Genomic DNA, 20,722 nt, shown 5'->3' with positions numbered 1-20,722 from the left:
TTCTAAGCTTACAACAACTGGTAGTACAGCAAGTACTTTCCATCTATCCTATGAAATAGTGGACATCAGGCTATTTTTTGATGGGACACTCTTACTGTTCTCTGTTCTATGCTTTGCCGTTGCAAGTTGTTTTTGTTGTCTCCACCCTTTCTCAGTCCCTTTTATTTTGTTTGCTTCTCTCATCGTATTTCTTGATTTCTTTTTTGCTTGTCCCTTTGTGTTGTCCCTATGTCTTCATGTCTCTTACCTCCTATAAAGCCATCTTATCTCTTCTCATTAGTATAGATGACTCTTCCTTTCTTCCTGAGCATAAACCAACTGAATTTTGAAAGTCCAGTGAAAAGCTGTCTGGCCTCATTGCATAGCAAAATTCGATAGTGAGCTCTGGGAACTGGAAGGAAAAGAAAAGAGGAAGTTTTGATTAATCTAGTGAAAGATTTGTCTATAAGCAATTCCAGGAGATCATGACAGATTAGTTTTAAGTAAAATTATTTATATGAGTTTTCTTGAGCTTCAGCTTCCTGAGGAATCACTAGTCTTGTTAGTGTACATCATCTTTCTCATCACATTTGTCAGAAGAAACTAGGGTTTTTTTCATGAGTTTGATAGTTTGTGTTCTATGTGTTCTCCATCATCATTATTGAATGATTGTCTGTCCTTCTAAGACATCTTTTGACTTTTACCATTACAGAAGTGTCTGAATAGACGAAGAACATTTTACTCACTTGTGCTTCTTCACGGAATTAAACAAATATAATTAAAGCTATGGTACTGGTGACTTACTGTTCTTGAATAGCTCTGTTTTGTCTCTGGAAGTAACAACACTGTTTTGTGCCATTAGGACTGCCTCAGGATATTTGCCTTAAATTTTAAAAGCAAATTTAATACATATTTTATGTAGCTAGAGTAATGTGTTAGCGAGAAGTGGTACTCCACTCATTTGTCTAATTTTATAATAAAATCATAATGTTCTAACTTCTGTAAATAACAGACTAAATAGGGCCCAACTTTCCAAGTGAATAAATCTCACATCTTACTTAGTGACAGGTGGCACATCCCATGCCAGATAACCTTTTGTTCAGTGGCAGAAGGTATAGCCTTACCTAGAGGTGTCACACTATACTGCAATCTTGTAAGAATCCAATTATCTTTTTTTTAACTATTCCTACTTTCTTTTTTTTTTTTTTTTTATGACCAGCCATGCTGAAATTTTAATGAGAATTCTCAGGCTTACCTCAGCAGATAGATGGCAGAATGAACATTTTTATAACTGGAATAAAAGCTGTTATGTTTTATCACAAGGCCTTCCTATTGTTTCGTTTCCCTTTTATAAGGTAAGTAAACATTACCTCAGAAGAAACTTCATGGAACACCCCTAATTTAGTTATGTGTATACATAAAAATCTGTACACATACACTTTTCCAGAATTACATCTACATATTTACTTCTCAGCTAGACTTACTGTTACGTTCTGATTATGTAACATTTCCTGGCTACATAAATCACTTTTTCACATTTTCATTAAGCCTGAGTTCATAGTAACATTGAGGTCATCATGTTTTTTTAACACAACCATGGGAGCGCCTTATCAAAACTCCTTGTTGCTAAAGCGGCTTGACCTTGCATTTAATTTACTAATCAAAAGCAATCCTAGCAGGCAGTTCAAACAAAAATACCATATACTTGTTTTCCTTTGTAAGTAACAAACAAGGTCACAGTAACTGGACAAGGGGAGAGCATTTACCAAACTTCTTGGCCCTGAATTTTCCACTTACATTGCTGAACATAAAATCTTAAAAGTAATTTTTAAAAACTCTTTTTTCCCCAAGCTGGAAATATTAGGCTTACTCTATATTCACTATAGACTTTCTGTGTGCTATTCCAGGTAGTTTGGAGTGAGCTGCTGCTCTCGGAAACAAGTGATTAGCCCTACTCCTGAACTCTTCCTAAAGATAGATCTTTGTGGGCCAGCAAGGAAAGGCTGTGGATCATTCTGTTATGGCTGTCCAGTGCCAGTCAGTATTCTTTTCTGAAGATTTATGGATTCTGCTTTGGCATGAGATTGCTTTTGTCACTGTGACAGGAAGTAGGCTGTTTGGTCCTTTGGAAATCAGCTCACTGAAGATGTGCCACCATCAGAAGGGCTTCTCTTGTTCCTTGATTTTTGTCACAAGGATCCTGAAAAATAAAGTTCCAGTAGTGGATTGGCCTGCTGTTGCTGTTAAAGTTAGTTTATCCAATAGCCTGGCACTGAAAATTCTCTGTAAAAGGGGGTAGCTGAGAGAAGGCTAAATCTGAAGTGAATTGTTGTCGTGTGCTGCTTATGCACTCTACAAGAAATTGTAAAAGCAGATATGTAACACATGTTGCATAGGCAGAAAGACAAATTTTGTTTTGGAGTTCATTGAAAGTCAATCTTACTATAAATGCTATGGATTTTGAAAGTATTGGATGTTTGGAATAGTGCTATTCTTAAATGTGTCCCACCTGTTTAAATTACAAGTACAGGATACATACATAGGTAATAATGGAGATCATAAATATTAGCAGATGTCAAGGACAGGTTAAATGCTAAATCCAAAGAGGGGAATTTGTGATCTTTGCAAATACCTCACACGCCCAAGCTGTCATCCTGAAAAATTGTAGGTCACAACCAAATGAATGTAAGTTTCTTCCTACTGATGTATTTTGACAGACTGTGTTCAGGATTTTATGTTAAGAATTTACATTGTATATATTGGCTGTGTTTCTTGAAGTTCTTGAAAGATATAAAAAGAATTTCAATTTACCTGCTGCAGGCTGAGTACAAACAAGCTAAATATAATTTAATTATTCTTAGATTATAAAATGAAATACTGTTTGTAACACTGAGCATTTTTTATACAAACTTATAAAATGCACAAGACCAAATATAGTCTCATAAAGAGGGCTTACCTTTTCACAACAACTAGCAAGGATACTTCTTATTGGAAATATTTTGGGAGGCATTTGCATGTACTAAGTATGACCTGCTATGAATAGGTCTTTAAAATAATTTATGATTTGGTGTATAGTGCACATACAGTTAATGTAAAATAGTGCAGTGGCTATAAATTTTACAAGTCCAAAGTTCGTCTCTGGAGCAGAAGCAAAGCAGTTGCTTTACACAGGAGAGTCCTGAATTTTATTTAATGTAACTTGGAAAAAGCTGTAGATGACCTAGCCACATTTTTGATATTAGAGTGAAAAAAGGGACAGGGAAGTGGGAAACCAAATTCAGAAAGTTACTAGCTATGGAAGCATACTGCTTCACCTTACAAGAGAATGCCCTAACAGCCAGACTGTAGATTAATATTGGATAGGTTCAGTCTCAAGCCAGTCTGTTTCATGTTGGACCATTGTGAAGCAAAGAATAATAGATTTAGATTTGAGAGAATAATAACAGGGGATATTGTAGAATAATCAGAAAAAGACTTCAGAGAAAAATGTGTCCACTGACTACATCTGTTCCTTGAGATGATTAGTGGGTACTAGCTCATGTCCATTCTTCCTGAGCCTGAGACTCTTCAGAAAGATAAGTTGCATCCCTGCTGCATATAAGCAGGAGTGTAAATAATGTAAGCAGCTACTTTAGAAGGCTTGAGATTTTCACAGCGTAGGCTTCCTTGTTCTTGAGCTGCTTTATCTCTTGCATGTGTAGTGCTATTTGTACAAGCAATTGGTTTGTGGTAATTGCCTAGATGTGGTGTTGCTGTAACTTCACCATTGGTGAAGCTGTGATCCCAGAGTGCTTATATAGGGTTATCCTGGTTTATGGAATACAACTTCATGAGCTAACATGAAATGTTGTAATTTGGTATTTGTGATACTAATATACTATGAAGTTCGAAAGAAACTGCTGTCTTGTGAAGGATGATTCTTTGTGTGTTTGCTTTCATCAAGTGTTAGTCCTCACTATGCAGAATGTTGGTTGAGAAAATTGAACTCAGTTGTCTTGAGCCGGGATCAGGATTGGGTCTCAAATTTTGCTGTCTAGAGCCTGGGATATCTGATATCTGCTCTTCTGTTTTCTGGGCACTTGTCCTTATTGAGAATGATACTTTTCTTCAAAGTGAGCCAATCCCCTGCTCCTACCTGGGGAACGACTTCAGCCTCAGTGAGTAAAATCTGAGTCTTTTCATGGTCAGTTGTAGAAAATATAACTGCAAATCATCCATATTGAGAACAACCAGGTTTATAGGGGATATGTTCAAGGGGAGTTCCCATATGTCTTGGGGTAGTTGATGGGGTCTTTGTCTACATAATGTTTATAACTGGCAATTGCCTCATATGGGTGTCTACAGAGATTTGTGGATAATCAGGGAAGATTTGTGGATTCCTTGGCTTGTTCTAACAGCTAAATGTACATTGTGTAGGTCAGACTTGTTCTAATGATGTGTATAGCATCCTTAACCTCTCCCAAGATGCCATCTCTATCAGTCTCAGAGTATTTGTGTACATTGTGATGGTGCCACTCAAGCCCTGCTCCCCACTGCAAGTCACAACTATTCTTTGATAACGAAAGCCAGTACGGAGACAACAGCTCAGTCTTGAGCTCTTGCAAGTAGAAATGAATTACGCCTTTGCTCCCCTTAACATAAAAAAGAAGATGAGAGGTGCTTGTATCTCCAGTGCTGTATTTGTGATAAATTTTGGAAATACCTCAGCTCCATCTTGCCCAAAAGTCTGTCTTTGACAGTAGCTCACAATAAATGCCTAGGAAAGAATATAAGGACAGGAAATATCATCTTTTAGTGATATTTCCCAAAATATTCTCCTACTTTCTTTGAGTGTTTCAAGATTTATCAGAGCCTGTTGTTATGCCTTTGTATAGGAGTTTTAGACAGATTTCCAGGAATGTATCTACCTTACCTTTTCAGTCTGGCAAAGTTCTTAGCATGTGAGCTGTCTAGAGGTGTCATTGCATTTGATCTGTTCACATTTTGCCCTGAAATAATTCTGTACTGTAACATGTTTTCAGTAGTTGCATATTCTAGGAAGTCCCTATGAAAACAGGGAACAAAGTCATGCCCAGTCCTTTTCTCCCTCCTTGCTCTGGACCTGGAGTTCAATCAAAGAATCCTTCTTAGGCCCAGTAAATTTCCTACCCTCCCCTGAACATCAAAGTGTAATTCAGTCTGAAGTCATTGGCCAAGTATCTTCCCGTTAGATGGACTAGCACATGGACATTGGACATGGCCAGCCAGGTCTGAAATGTGATCAGAGTCAGTGGAGGCAATAATTTGAAACATTTTGGTAACTGGACTCTGTTCCCCAGGTTTGACATCTTGAAGCACACATAGTGAAAGAAAAATGCTGCAGTTTTCTGTGTGCATATTTAGGCTGGAGTATTCCATCTCAGATTACACATGTAAATAAGATAACTGCATACCAGCTGGTGGTAAATGATAATCTATATTCCTGATAGTGATGGCAGGAGCCATATTTCAGTGGTTATGAGGAGAGGGTTTGGGATTGGGTTTTTGTTTTCATTAGGGTTTTTTGTTGCTTTTTTTCTGAAACTCTACATGTGAAGGAGGAAAAGAGATGGAAAGAACTGATTTCTCTCTTCTGCCTAAGAGGTACTGGTCTTACAGCTGTCTGTGCTTTTGTTGTTTACCTTGAGTAAATCAAAAAGTTGTGTTGCTGTAGATGGTGGATCTAGAAGGTACCTAAAGAAAGAAATTGAAAGAGCTCTCCTATATGCATGTATTCACTAGTCTTTTTTTTACCTCTCCAAAAGAATTTCTTCTTATAGAAAATGAGGGTTTAGAAGGACTTGAGAATACATTGAAAATAACTATCCCTTTTCTTCCCCCTTTTTTTATTGTGCCTAGATCACTATGCTTAGGTTGCCAAAACAGATTTCAGAATTCCTTGCACTGGTTCATTAAATAGATAAATTAACCTTACCTGATTTAAGTAGAATGTTTCTTTACATGTAATTATAGAATTATAGAATTGTAGAATAAAGAATGTTTCTTTATGTAATTATAATTCTAATTACATGTTTTTTTAATTTGTGGAATTTTGTTTGTTATGACAGTCTCTTCTGCCTTTTTGTAAGATGCAAGCTGCTTTTTTCTAAAAACTTTTTTTCTTTGTAATTTAGTGTGCATCTATCCCATCTAAACCTGAACATTTAAGCTGTTAATGTGCTCTTATTTGACTTAAAAATATCTTACTAGTTTCCAACACTTTAAAAGTAATCTTTCTATCAAAAATTGACAGTTTTCAACCTTCATTTTAATACTGCTACCGCTTTGATAGTTGTGCTTTAATTTTCAGGAAATTGAATCCTAACTAAAAGCTTCTTTCCATTCTGTCAGTCTTCAGCATTGTCACTTGTAATTTTGGTTCTTTGATGCAACTGAAAGCTTTAGATGCTGCTTTTTGACATTGATTTTGTTGTTCTTGTATCCTGAGAAGTTAAAAAAATTAGATGAATTTTTAAGCTTCTGAAGTATGTGTCATGAAGGCAAAGCAGCTATGAAAAGAACCAGGTAAAGCACATTACTTTGACTTGGGATGCAGCTAGATGTTTTTGCTTTCAAATTTTAGATCAGCCTTTCGAACAATTCCAGTTTTAAATTTCATTCTAGCTGTATGACATCATGTGTCCCTGCACATGGAGAATAACATCAGTACAAATTCTCTTGTTGATTCCTCAGATTTCCTCAGGAAACTTTCAAGGTATTCCCTAACCAGAAATTTAAGAAGCTAAGCAGCTGTGGCACAAGTAGTAGGGTTATGAAAAGATAAACAGATGGCTAAAACTTGGGAAACAGGGAGTAAAAATGCATGCTGAATTTTTGTGGCAGAGAAACATTGTCTTTGTAGATATGCAACAGTTTGTGCTGAGACTTGTCCGCGCAACACAGGTCTTGCACAATGCACATCACATGTCTTCTCCGTGCTAGCACATACCAAAAGGGCTGTGTTGGGGTTTGGAGCCGTGATGTTTGAAAAGAAGTTAGAAATTGAGAAGCTTTAGAAGAACCTTCTTAGTGATGAGACAGTCGAATGGCAAATCTGGGTGATAAAAATGCAAGGTATACTAGAATAGACTAGAACAGAATACTTCAGTTGGATGGGACCTTCCATCGGTCATCTGTTCCAACTGTCAGGTTGTCCTTTTGAAAGACAGAAAATCCCTCAGTATGTTTCCTTGATGCTTTCCTTGCTGCATCAAAATACTATTAAAGTTAATCTGGGGAGAGTCACCCCTTGGTGTTCTTCCCTGGCCTTAAGGTTCTGAAGCTAGCTCTGAATTGTTACATGTTCAACATATAAAAAGGATGTTCTTTCTTTACTTTTGCATGTGAAAGCCTTGCAGAAAGTGTCCCTTAATCTTCATTCTCACAGTGAGAAGTGGGTTCTGTTGTTTCAGTGTAGCAATTTGTCCTCACTTATGTGGTGATGTGTTTGGAACCAGTTCTGACACCAGCATAGGGTACCAGCTCATGGTGGGATCTAGATGATCTTTAAGGTCTTTCCAACCCAAACCAACTCATTGTAGGATTTTACTAGTACTTAGTGACCTCAGACCTGTGTTCCTCAACATCTCACCAGAGGCATCTTACTGTAAATCCACTTATCAAGCACAGCACCATTTTCAAAATCTACAGTTGTGTTTTCAATTCACCGTTGTTTAATTCGAGGTTGGGTAGTGCCATGCCATCAGCTGTTGTTACAATACTTGTGTGGGCTCATCAGGGAAAGTGGGGTAGAAAAGGCAAGTTTTTCTATGTATTCTCTGCATCTCAAGGAGCTGATCGAAGTGGTACAAAAATGGCAGTGGGGATGTTCTGTGTTGTGCAGTGTTAGTGGGGCAGGGATTAGAGCATTCCTCCTATGGACACTGCAAGGGGAAACTTCATTTTTTTGTGATTAGGATAAATTTGCCCTTTGTTAAAATGCCCTTGGGAATTATCCAAGGAAGGAACACTATTACTGGTCAGGATAGTTTCCCCCCTTGGTTTTGAAAGCTGCATTCATGAGAAGGGGCTTCAAAATGTAGCTAACCAAGAATATCAGGATAAAAGGGGGATTGGAGATATAACAGCCCTTTCAGTTGAGAAGCTGTGTGAGGTGTTGGATGGCATTAACAAAACCATCAGAGGCTTTGTTTCTCTTCCTATCTATGTGTGGTGTTTATGAATGCTGATAGGAGAATTCCCATATGTAATGCTGAATTAGAGGTTCACAGACAGGAGCTTGATGAAAAGAGAGTGTATTTTTGTGGCTTGAATTAAGTCCTGTGGTAAAAAGCTGTACAGTCATCCACTTTAGTGACAGGTGCTGGATAGATAGAATATTTTGGCTTTATGCTACACTTTTCCCTTTTTTTTTTTGTAAATTAGTTGAAGCAGCTGGAAAGTAAATATGATATGAGAAATTTTTATCTTAAATGGAGTTCAATAGCTATTCATAAAGTCAAATTCTAACATGGAAAGTAAAGTATTTATAGACAGTGGAAAACAATTTCTTATTTACAATTTGGGAAATTTTAATAAACTCACTTTTTAAAAAAAGCTTTTCTAGGAAGTTAAATACCTTTCCAACGGGACTGTTTGTTTTCTGGTTGTTAAAAAAAATTAATGTCATATTGTAACTATGTATAGTCCTGCTGTTTCTTTAATTGTTCTTGTATGGGACTTAGATTCTAGCCCCATGCTGAATGGCTGTTAAGACAGTAAGAGAACTCTGGCAGGGAGATTGATGTGGTACACCAGGATGCCATTTTTTCCCCTGTAAGCTTTTTCTGCTTTATAGGCTGACTGCAGTTTCTTTGTCCAGGCACATTCACAGTTTTCTCTGTTTGGGCCCTCTTTAAGTCTTTTGGTGAGAGATTCTATGATTGTCTCACTACCATAAAATCCTTTTCTGCTTTCACCTTGATTTCATATTGCTGATAGAGAAAATGGGAAATACAGCAAATGTTCTATAGCTGCTGAATTCTCTGCATTGTTATAGTTTGAGTCAATTACAAAAAATTTAGTTTCTGAAAACATTTCAAAGATTCTAATTTGTAAAACTTTCTTTTGGAGATTATTCTAGAGTACATTTTTAGTGCCTCCATAAATATCCCTCTTTATAAAATCAATAGCCTTCTTTTAAATATTATTTACTTTATTAGGTGAGATTTTCATGTATTTTATTCAAAAAAGGCTATTGTTCCTGATCATGAGCCCAGATTAACACAAATGCACCAGGCAGACATTTGTTAATTTCATTCTCAAAATTATACTTTACATTTTCATTATTAGAGTTATTCTTGATAAGAAGTATCTCAACAGTTCTGTAGAAGTCAGGATTTTCTAATGACTGCAAGCATTGTTCCTTAAATTCTGTCTTTCCTCTTCAGATTGAATTTGTTTCACAGTGCCTAAAAAGAAGTAAGATGACAAAAGCATCCATCTTTAAGAAAAGTTACAGATACCTCCAAAGGCACATCACTGGGTCTAGCTGAGGTGGACTCAACTCCCCAAAAAAGTTACACTATTCATACTCAGGAAAGCAATAATTTGTGCAGTTGTATGTTCTCTCACAAGGATGCTATTTATGGATCCTTCCTAAAGCAGGTGAGCCAATGAATGAATTGTAATGAATTGTAATGAATTGCATGGGATTGGCTTAGGAATGAGAAGTAATAGTTGTTAGTGCTTGACATTTTTACAGATGCTGCGTTGCAATCTACAAGAAATTGGGAAGCATCCTTCAGAGATAGCCAGTTATCAGTAGTGCTGCTTCTGCACCAAGCACATTAAATATGTATCTATCTCAAAGTTTGAAATTGTTGGTGGTTCTGAGAAAGTAACACAGAACCTTCTCTGCATTGCTAATTACAATTACTCTCAATAGGAAAAAAAATAAAAAATAAAACCCCAAAGCTCATTTATGCTTAGTTACCTTTTGGGAATGCAAAATAAGTATAAGGTCGCTTTAGTTCAGAAGAACTTGACACACTATTAGTTACCATGTGTCCATCTGTTTGTCTTGCTATTTTTTACCTCATCTTGGTAATCAGGGCCTTTGCCCTCCACTGGATCTGTTCCCTGGGCCTGCACAGAACAAGTAGTAGATTTTATGTGGCATTTCCAGTAAAACATTTGAAAAAAAGTATTTTAAGGTAGTTATATTTTTCGCAGAGTATAAGTAAGCATGTAAATTTTACTGTTTACTAAGCTCGGAAGTTGGACTATGAATCTCTTTTCTTGTCATATTTAATTTCGTAGTTTCTGAATATGCCATTTAAAAATATATGTAGCCCAAAATATTTTCTGTTATTTATGTTGGGGTTTTTTTTAAATTATAAATGAGTGTATAACACCCATATAAATATGAGTTAGGTTGATATATTTCCTCCATTTTTTAACCATACATTAACAAATGCAAAGTACCTGATTATCTGTACTGCTGTAAGAAGATTTTAAGTGGAGCTATTTGACAGTGTATAGACCATGTACAAATCATTGTTTCAAATGTTGATTGCTTGAAAAGAAAGCAAGCTACCTAAGGTATAGACTTACTATAAGAATATGCTGCATGTAGAAATAATGATATAAAACAAAGCCAAATCTATTCTTTTGCAGTGAAAGACAAGTGAGGACTTGCAGTGAATACAAGATCCTTGCAATATAAGAGGATATAAAATGCTGCTTGAGCTAAGATATACAATTTAATGTAGAAGAATCTCTTTGTCTTTTGAGCTGTTCTGTAGAGGTTACATTGTATGATTCAAAGAATATATAATTTCCTGTGTCATCTTGTGGAAGTTGCTGCTGGAAAATGTTCAGTGTGTACAGTTTTCTTGCTCACAGAGGTAGTCTTTTACATCTTAAAGGCTGTTCTCCTTAACCTGTAACGTGCACATTAAGCATCAAGAGCAGAAGTGGTATCTTTCTGTTGTAGATTTGGTACTAAACCAACAGCCTCAAAATGCTCCATCTTTGTTCAGGTCTGTCTTCTTTGGGATTTCCTCCGTTAGTTTCTCTCAGAGTAAGGTCAAGCTTTCCTCCAGTACTTTACCATCTGCTCATCATGGTCTCTCAATGCATGGCCTTTACATGAAGCATTGTTATAATCTGCTCCAAGGATTAAACAACTTCCCTAGCAACGGTGCAAACACATTTTCATTCAACTCCTTCCAGTTCCTGATTGTGTAACCTGATTGTGAGTCATTGTCTTCACTTTTTCTCAGTCACTTGGGTATCCATATCACTGCAGGAAGAGTATTCCTATGTGCTGTTGGATGCTAAATATCACAAATGCAACACTCAGTGTCTGTCTTCCCTGACTTTCCAGTCTTCAGCTAACAACATGCCCAGGAAAGCTGTCATGAAAATCAGTATGGCTGGAGGCAACTTCTCTTCTAGCCTCAGGTGTCAGAGTGCCAATCCCTCCTTGATTCAGTCTTAAAAATGTAAGGAAAACACAAATATCCAAAAATACTGCTTCTCTTCCTATGCCATTCTCAGGAGAAAATCTGAATATAGTCTTGACCAGACCTTTTTTCCCCAAACAATTTCAGTAGCAAACTAAACTGCTATCCTTTCCATTTGCTCAGTCCTGTGGCAAGCAGTAGAGAATTGTGGGGAAATTTTGAGAGCTACCTGAAAGTATTTTCACATGCACCTGTGAATGTATTAGGCTATGTATCTATTTTTAAAATGCATCTTCATTGATTTTTTTATTCTTTTGGGAATATTATATAGAAGACAGACAAGGAGCAGTAAATTGTATAAGAAATAAGAACTGCTAGGTATTGATAGTAAAGCAAGATGCCCTTGACTTTAAGACAAGCTTAAAATCTAAGCACGTCAAGCAAAGTTAATGAGGAAAGAGAAGTACATCAAGTGTCTACTAGAACTTCCTTGAGAATATAAAAATGAAGTGCTCTGGTATTGATGGTTTTGCCAAGCCCAGAATCAGATTCTAAGGTTCCTATGAGGCAAGTAAAATCAGTTAATTATAAAGTCTAACAACGGCAATTAAAGAGAAAGAGCCTCAAATATATGTACACATTCTGAAAATCTCTAAGGCTTCACACTGACTACTTGTATGTTTCTGGTTATCCTCTAAGACCTCTTCCTGTAAATATTCTAGGAAATAATTAAGGATACTTCCTTAGAAAGTGCTAGAAAAAGAAGAGATGGTTCTAAGACATGGTTAAACTGGGTCTGCAGCTAGTTATACTGTGCATAAAGGGGTCCATTCAGTTTTGTACAAGAGCTGACTAGAACAATGCACTTTTAGACTGGTCTTGGTGCTTATCTGCTGGATTATTACATCATAACAGAGTAGGTGTGACAGCCCACTCTTAAGGGGAATTGTCAGTCATTACAGTAGGTTGGAGATGGTCAGACACCTTTATCTTAAGAAAGGGACAGTGAATTTCTGGAAGTTGTTTTCTGCTGGAGGGGCTGATATATGCCTTGGCTTTGTGTTTTGCCGTGCAACCATTTTCTAACAGTGGATGGATTGGGTATTTGACTGCGCAGCTGAAAATGAAGCAGCCTGTTTGTGTAGTTATCCAGACAGTAAATGAGATGATCATACCAACTAGGATGCAGCTGTTGTCACTTCAGCTGATGCAAAGCCAGTGAAGTGTGAGAAGTAAAGATGTGACATTAAATGTTTTGAGTAAATAACAGGGGAAGAGACTTTTAACCATACATTCTGATTATGGTTAAAATCAATGTATTCCCTACTAGTCAATTACCCTGACTGGTAATTGTGAAACTATTATGAATCACAGGTTCACTAGAGGAGAAACTTGGGCATTTGGTAATAATGCTTCTTACTAAAATCAAACAAATTGCACAACTAGAGCAGCTGAGTAGAACCTACTTCATTTTGTTGTCTATTTCCATGCTAGTTTTTTCTCTATTATTTATTATTTTTCAAAATAGCCTGTTAGAATGGAATGCCATATTGTAATAAACATTGCTCTAGATAGCACTACTATATTTCTTATTTAAACTGATGCAACACTTTATTTTGCAAGTATATTGAAACTCTGCTCAAGAAGTTGGGATGTCATACTCTTAAAGACTGCCAAAATTTATCAGTTTAAATCTGTCAATTTTAAGTCAACACTTCCACTATGGTTACACTGCTTGCTGTGGTTGCCTACAGCTCAGCCTCGAGGATAACCCTTCAAAATACTAGATAATTACACTATTCCCATAGTTAATTTAAGCATTTCAATCAAACAGGAAATAGCTTATAGTCTGTTCCCTGGTTGATTATAGTTTCTTCATATTAAAAGGGCACCACTTAACATTTGCTTGCTTATGCCAGATGGCAAGTTCCTAATTAAATTCACTTCTCATGTGCCTAATTTTTCTGCTTGCATTTTGGCAAAGCTAAAATCTCAGTAGGGCAAACAGATAGTTGGGTATACTAACAACACTAATATTGTTATTTTTATGGTCTTTCTTATGAATGGTAGCTCAAAAAAATCTTATGGATCAAGAGCTGTGACTTAACCTTTGGTACTAAGGCTCTGCTTCAATACAAGTTCACAATGTCAAAGCAGATTCTTAAAAATTATTTTGTCTTCCCTTCCACTGTTTCTCTTTAAGGGCTGTTCAATTTCTTTTTCCACAGAAAGCAGGAGCAGAAATTGCTATTTTGTTATGGTGCATGATAAGAAGAATTGCTTGTCCATTTTCTGCTTCCTTTGCATAGGCTTTCTTTTTGTCTTCCTAGAAACATTAGAAGAGGTAAAAACTCCTGAGCTAAGTGCTGAGCTTGCTTTGTCCGCCTGATGAGGACAATCATCTTGATCCAGAAAAGTGACTCTGAATTAAGTACTTTGGTCTTGCATTCTTAAATATGGTTCAGTACACATTCTTCATGGAGTGATCTTGGGAAATCAATTAAGTTTTATTTTTTAACGTGTAGTGGGTTCACTCTGGCTGGATGCCCTGCACCCACCAAAGCTGCCCTTCTCTTCCCAGCTGGACCAGGGGGAAGAAAATATAATGAAGGTTTCATGGTTTGAGATAAGGACCAGGAAAGATAACTCACCAAATACCATTGTGGGGAAAACAGACTTGATTTGGGGATATTACTGAATTTATTACCAATAAAATCAGAGCAGGATAATGACAAAAAAACCCCAAATTTTAAAAACATCTTCCCCTACCTCTCCCTCCTTCTCATCTCTACCTCCTCCTTCCTAGCAGTACAGGGAGATAGGGCATGGAGGTTACAGTTAGTTCATCACATGTTGTTCTTGCCACTACTCAGGAAGAAGAGTCTCCCTTGCTCCAGTGCAGGGTCCCTCCCACCACAGGCAACAGTTCTCCATGAACTTCTCCAACGTGAGTCTATCCCATGGGCAACAGTTCTTCACAAACTGTTGCAGTGTGGGTCACCCTTCCACAGGGTGCAGTCTTTCTGGCCCAGCCTGCTCCAGCAATGGTCTCCCACAGGGTCACAAGTCCTACCAGGAAACCTACTCCAGCATGGACACTTATCTCCATGGGTCTGCAGGCCCCTGCCAGGAGTCTGCTCCAACATGGGCTTCCCATGGGGTCACACAGTCTCCTCTCAGGCATCCATCCACCTTTTCCAGTGTGGGCTCCTCCATGGATTCCAGGTGGATCTCTGCATCCCTGTGGATCTCCATGGGCTGCCGGGGCACAGCTGCCTCACCACAGTCTGCACCAAGGGCTGCAGGGGAATCTCAGCTCCAGTGCCTGGAGCACCTCCTGCCCCTCCTTCTGCACTGACCTTGGTGTTTGCGGGGCTGTCCCTCTCCCATATTCTCACTACACTACTCTTTGGCCACAGTTACATCTGCCCAATAACTGGTTTTTCCTTTTTAAATATGTTATGCCAGAGGCATTACTGTCATTCCTGACTGACCCAGCCTTGGCCAGCAGCGCATCTGTTTTGGAGCCGGCTGGCTCTGTCGGACATGAGAGGAGCTTCTGGCAGCTTCTCACAGAAGCCACCCCTCTAGCCCCTGTAAAGCTATGTAAAACTGTTCATGCAAACCCAACCCTCTAGCCCCTGTAAAGCTATGTAAAACTGTTCATGCAAACCCAACCCCTCTAGCCCCTGTAAAGCTATGTAAAACTGTTCATTCAAACCCAATGCATAACTGTGTTTTGTTAACCAAAGATTGCCCAGCCCTTCAAGGTGTGAACTGTTTTGCTGGGTTGACCCTGTACCTCCATGGGACATGTTTTAACTATTTCTCGGCAATTTAAAAGTGAGAGACTCAGTTTCACAGTCAAAAATAGGAATGCTATAAAACACTGTATACTTCTAGTTTCCAGAATAATAGAATAACTTCTAGTTTCCAGAATAATAGCCCTAATATATCAGGGGCTTAGGCTGTTTTACTCCGTAGCATGAAAAATGCTTTTTAATTGTGCCTTTTCTCACCCTCCACCCCATTTTTGGCATTTTAGAATGCTAGGGCTTTTTTTCCCTGGCATTCTTTTAGTGAGTCATAGGGTGTAGCATGATTTTGATTGCAAAATTAATAGTAATCTACTTCAGAACAGCTTTACAATGGGAACTTGTGAAGGAAAAATCATTAATCATTCAGCATTTTATAGCATAGTTTTAAAGGAAAAGTAAAATGCTTTGAGAACATTGCTTTTTCTTGGCTACCAAAAAAAACCACAGGAGATAATCAGTATTGGATAAAAGCTTTTCCTGCATTGACTGCAAGACATTAATTCTTGGGGGGTTTTTTTTGGAAGTACTTTTGATATTTTGTGAGCTGAACTTGTGCAACAAAAGAATTTAAAGGCATTCTCTTCAGGTCTCATAACAAATTGCTAAGAATGTGTTCATTTGTTTATATTAAACAGCCAGTCTTACTTATTCTCTTTCTTTAAGCATACATGCTGGTCTGTAGTATCACCATCCTAAAATAATTTTTCCCTCTTGTTTAACAAGGAAGAAGTGCTTTTTTAATACTGTATTTTTAAAGTATTAAATAGATTTCAATCTTTTTATCACTTTTATTGAAGACTGAAGTTTTAAGAAAATTAAACTAGTGCAGATTCCTTCCATAATTTAATAGTCAATTGCTCCAGATATAAAGTTAGAATCCACTAATTTCTGAGCATTGGGTCTGTCATGGCACAAGTTCTGGGACAATGGTTCCTGTTACAGGGTTCTGGCCAGAGCACTGTAATTTCCATGGTTGCACTTGTCTTCTTCCAAATCTTTTGAAACTGAAGTAATTTTTCTTGTGTGCCTTAACTTTCTTTTTTTTTCTTTCTGGGAAGATGCGTATGGGTACTAAATGAGAATACTATTCTAACTAGTAAGTAGACACTGAATAACTGTATTTAAACAGAGTTTTATATGCTGTTGTTTCAAATGCAAATTAGATAAAAGCTTGCTTTCTCAGAGTTAAATATATGCTATGTTACTGAAATATAACATTTAATAATAAAATGGCAGACTTTTATATCTTTTGATTACCAGTACTTCTCCTCTGTCAGTGAGTAGGGAAAAAAGTAAGAAAAATTAAAGAAGATAAAAGAAATCAAAAGAAGAAGAGAAAAGAAAGCAAAAGAGAATGTTAAAATCATTCTATTCTTTAGGCTTTGTATCTGTACAAGCCATTATGTGATATGAGAATATGGGTACAGAGGCAGGGCTTCAAAGACCTAACTTGTTCTACCATGGAGGGACAGTCATTCCATTTTCTGTTTCATACAGCCAGCTGTACTGAGTGATAGCCATGTGTTTCACTTGAATGCCTCAGAATTCAGATATCCCAGACCATCCTGCTCTGGACATTTAGAGCATTAGGGGTTTTGGTTTTGTTTTTAGTAGAGACCAGATGATGTAAGAGGAAATGTTGTGACCAGAGAACATGAAATGTGGTTCTCTGTTGCTTGTCAGTGCTGTTGACGTCTGTTGTAGAAGTGATTTGACATACTGTACAGAATAGAATTGTAAATACACTATTCTGCCTGTCACAGAGTGCTTGCCGATGGAGCTGTGAGTAGGTGCACAATGAATCATATCCTAAAATAAAAATCCCAGTGCACAAAATAGCACACCTATTAAAAAGTGCTTTGCTCCGCCCTCCTGTCCAGAATATTTGTGAGTTTCATATGAACCAAAGTATATGTTTCTGTATGCTTTGGTAAGTATACCAAAGAAAAAACATTTCAGGTTTCCTTCCTGAGAATAAGCTAACAATTAACTTCCTCAAGCTAACAGTATTTGCACTTCATGCTTAGGAGAATGCTTGAAGTATACCAACAATGCAGTGGGACAAAATCATTTCAGATCTGCTTGGACATTTAGTGTTTGGTGGGGTTTTTCCTCCTTGATACTTAGTTAGGCAACTTTTTCTGCTTTTAAGGTTGTGCTATAGAAAGGTCACTTCATTGTGTCTTCCAGTCTGCATAAGCTGTAGACTCCAAATTAATCTTTTCAGCTGGCTCTTTGGAAGGGTCTAGGAATGTGAGCTTTCTTGTTTGCTCTTAAAAGATAAATTTATCCCTACTTACCTACATTCCAGGGCAGCTGTCAGGCTCATCTTTGCACAGAGTACAATGGTGAGCACACATGCAGCTTTTCACTTGTTGCTTCACTACGTAATCTCTTTATAAAGGTTCGTGCAGAATTATACTCATAGAAATTAAATCTTTTTTAATCAGAGTGTGTGAAGATGCAGTCCAAGTAGAAGATACCATTTAACACATCCTTCCCCCCAAAAAAAACCTTTACTAGCCCTCTGTGACAGTTTGAAACAGTTCTGTATAAATTAATTTTGTGTCTACGTGAATTTGAAAAGAAATTGAGTAGAGCTGGTGAACAATAAACAAAAAAGATTCTTCTGCAGAACCTGCTGCGTGTACTGGGGAGGAAAGGTGACAGAACACATAAAAAAATGGGATTGAGAAAAGAGGTGTGGCAGTAAGGAACAGAAACCTAACTGGAGCAGCGATTGAAACACTGTTGGGGTTATCAGGCAACAAACCCACAGCCAGCTGTTGGTGCTCACAGATGAAAAAAGTCCCTAGAAACCAGACATGCCACACACAGGGCAGTTGGATACTTAAAAGTTCTTTAATTTTCATATTGTCTTGCATACTACTTTTCAGATTTTTCTCTTTTAGTTTTTTGTTGTTCATTCTCTAATGAAACATAGATATTCCAAGTTTCAAAGCTGTTTTGAATCTCCTTGTAAACATCATGTAATGGAATAGGCTAAGCAGATCTCCCTTAAAGCCTTATATCTTTGGGTCATACGTTTATATTTTAAAAGGTTCCTGTTGGAGTATTCTCTCTCTTTGTAACTCTTTAAAACAATTGCATTGAGTAGATTTAACTGATATAAGAGTAACTTTCAAGTGTTTCTCTCTGTTTATATGGGAAAGATATAAGGCTCTTTTGGCTCACTCTTTTGCTCAGGTTTAGAAGATTACATCCCATTTTAAATATTCACCATAGCCCTGTCCTTAGGAGGAGACAAGGTCTCAATCTGTCAGTAAATGAACAGCTGTCTTATCCTTTAAAAATTTAAATAGCACATTAAACATAGCCAATTCAAAACTAGAAATTCTATCCAACACTTCTTGCTTGGCATCTTGCTTTGTACCATTGCAGTGGAGTCTCTAACGTAATGGGAAGTCCGGAGAACAGGAAGACATAGTTTTTGAAAAGGTGCTTTTTCTGTGGCATCTGTATTCAAGCTCATGAGTAACTAAAATGCCCAAGAATAGAGAATACTTGAACATTTCTCCTCTGTTATTGGTAGTCCAGAGATTTCTGGTAAATAATTACTTTTTAATATTTTCTGGCCATTATTACAGTTATCCCTCACTTTAGTTGTTTTAGAATTTGGTTAATTTTTGCTTTTGCATCGTACTTTTTCCCCCAAGTTTTCTGCCATTTTATCTTTAAATTTGCTTTTGCTATACTACTTGACCTTTCTGAACCTTTACCAAAGTATCTTTTAATATTTCATATCTCAAAACTCCTGTTTCATAGAATCTTTTAGGTTGAAAAAGATCTCTGCCATCATCTGGAGTTACACATCTGTACAACCTAATTTTAGTTATTTTTAGTGCTTTCCACATAATCACAGTATTTCAGATAAATTCCATTTCCTACACAGGCTAGAATAGTCTTGTTTCCTGAATACCCTTTGCTTACCAAATCCTTATCACTCTTAAATACCCTTTGCTTTCCACTGCTTATCACAGTCTTTAAACATCTCACAGACTTGAAAAATATCTGACAGGACCAAATGTCTTTTATGTCCTTTCTAGCTGGATGAATTACTTAAACTGATTCCTGATAGTGTCTTCTCCACCACTGTGTTGTTTTGTACTTTGAGAAATAAGCAGATGTTCTTGAAATCTTACACACATACATCAAATGTTTGTTAAATTTAAAAAAAAAGAGAGGAAAAAAATGTAGAATTGGTTAAAGTAGCAGAATATTGAAACCATTGTTTCTGTTGTTTTTTTTTTCCTGAGATGAGTTTGCAAGTACTTCTAGTTAGTCAGCTGCTAGAAGGAGTGGACTCTGACAATGTGGAAGATAAATATGCTATTTACCTTTCCAGGACTAAGTCATCAGCCATTGACTTTCAAAATCCAGTTGAAAAGGAGGTTTTCAGTTTTGGGGTGAGGAATGAGATATCAGCATTCTTGAACTGCACAGAAAATTAGGGGGAGGTTAGATTTTGTACAAATTAGATTTTGTACAAATGCAATGTAACCCCATAACTGAATTTGTTGTTCATTATACTAATGGATTCCAATCTTATAGTTGCAACAGAAATATTTTTTATTATTTTGCACATAGATTTTTGACTAATGTTTATTTTGCATTTACTGTAAACTCTGCCATCATGAACATTTGCAATCCAAACAGCTTTTGGGTGTGCAGTGTTTCATTTGTTTGTGTCATAGTTTTAAGCTGAGTGAATTTTGGTCTATTGCTTGTAAGAAGTTGTCAGTTGAAGTAGTGATGAGGGCAGCTCATGAATATATCTTATTTTTTCTCCATACTCAAGCAAAATTTTGATTTCTCTTTCTCTTCTGTGCAATTAAATAGGAGGACAGCTGCCTTCAGATGGTACAGAACTCACTGACAGTTGCTCTTGCTTCAGTCCTACTTCATGAGAACTTCAGAAATTACTAACCGAGGTATTTATTTGTTCTTTTTCATTTTTTCAAGTTTTAACTTTGTAGAAATTAGTTATGTGGAAGAGCAGGACAAAGGAGACATCTAGACTAGTGAAGAGAAATCATATATGGAGAATAGCACGAAGTTGTGTCATAAAGAGAGCTACTGGGTGATAGGATCGAATCTTTCAATAGCTAGGCACTATGTTAGTCAATCTTTTTTATATGTTTAGAAATCAAATAATTACAAATATGTCAAAAGAAAACATGCTATAAATGCAGTTAAAGCATTGGGGCTTTGAGGGTCATGTACCCAGTTTTATCTGATCCTCTGATTTTCTTCAAAATGGGCAAAAGATTTCACAGAAAATCCCTAGACATGAATAACCAATTACCTAAATAATGACTAAATAATGAACCTTTCAAAACTCACCCATCATTTATAGGTTTCTTCCTCTACTACATAAAAGGATTTCAATTAAAGAAAAGCTTTGGTATTAACACAACATACAAATGCTCTCCTCACACTTACTTTCATACAACCCTGAGATTAAATACAAAATCTGTT

At 37.0% G+C, this 20,722-nt stretch overlaps 1 protein-coding gene across 2 annotated transcripts in view; it reads left to right on the top strand.

Annotated features, from left to right (window-relative positions):
- The window catches only part of SGCG (sarcoglycan gamma), a 106,217-nt gene that overhangs the window by 10,734 nt on the left and 74,761 nt on the right, over nucleotides 1-20,722 (top strand). For both annotated transcript variants that reach the window (XM_084226052.1, XM_084226051.1), the window contains exon 2: nucleotides 20,084-20,175. The gene's annotated coding sequence lies outside the window, so the exon portion shown is untranslated. The remainder of the gene's footprint in view (nucleotides 1-20,083; nucleotides 20,176-20,722) is intronic.

This window comes from Fringilla coelebs, assembly GCF_963513975.1.
Source record: "Fringilla coelebs genome assembly, chromosome: 2".
Classification (NCBI taxonomy): Eukaryota; Metazoa; Chordata; class Aves; order Passeriformes; family Fringillidae; genus Fringilla; species Fringilla coelebs.
This window is presented reverse-complemented; position numbering and strand designations above follow the sequence as displayed.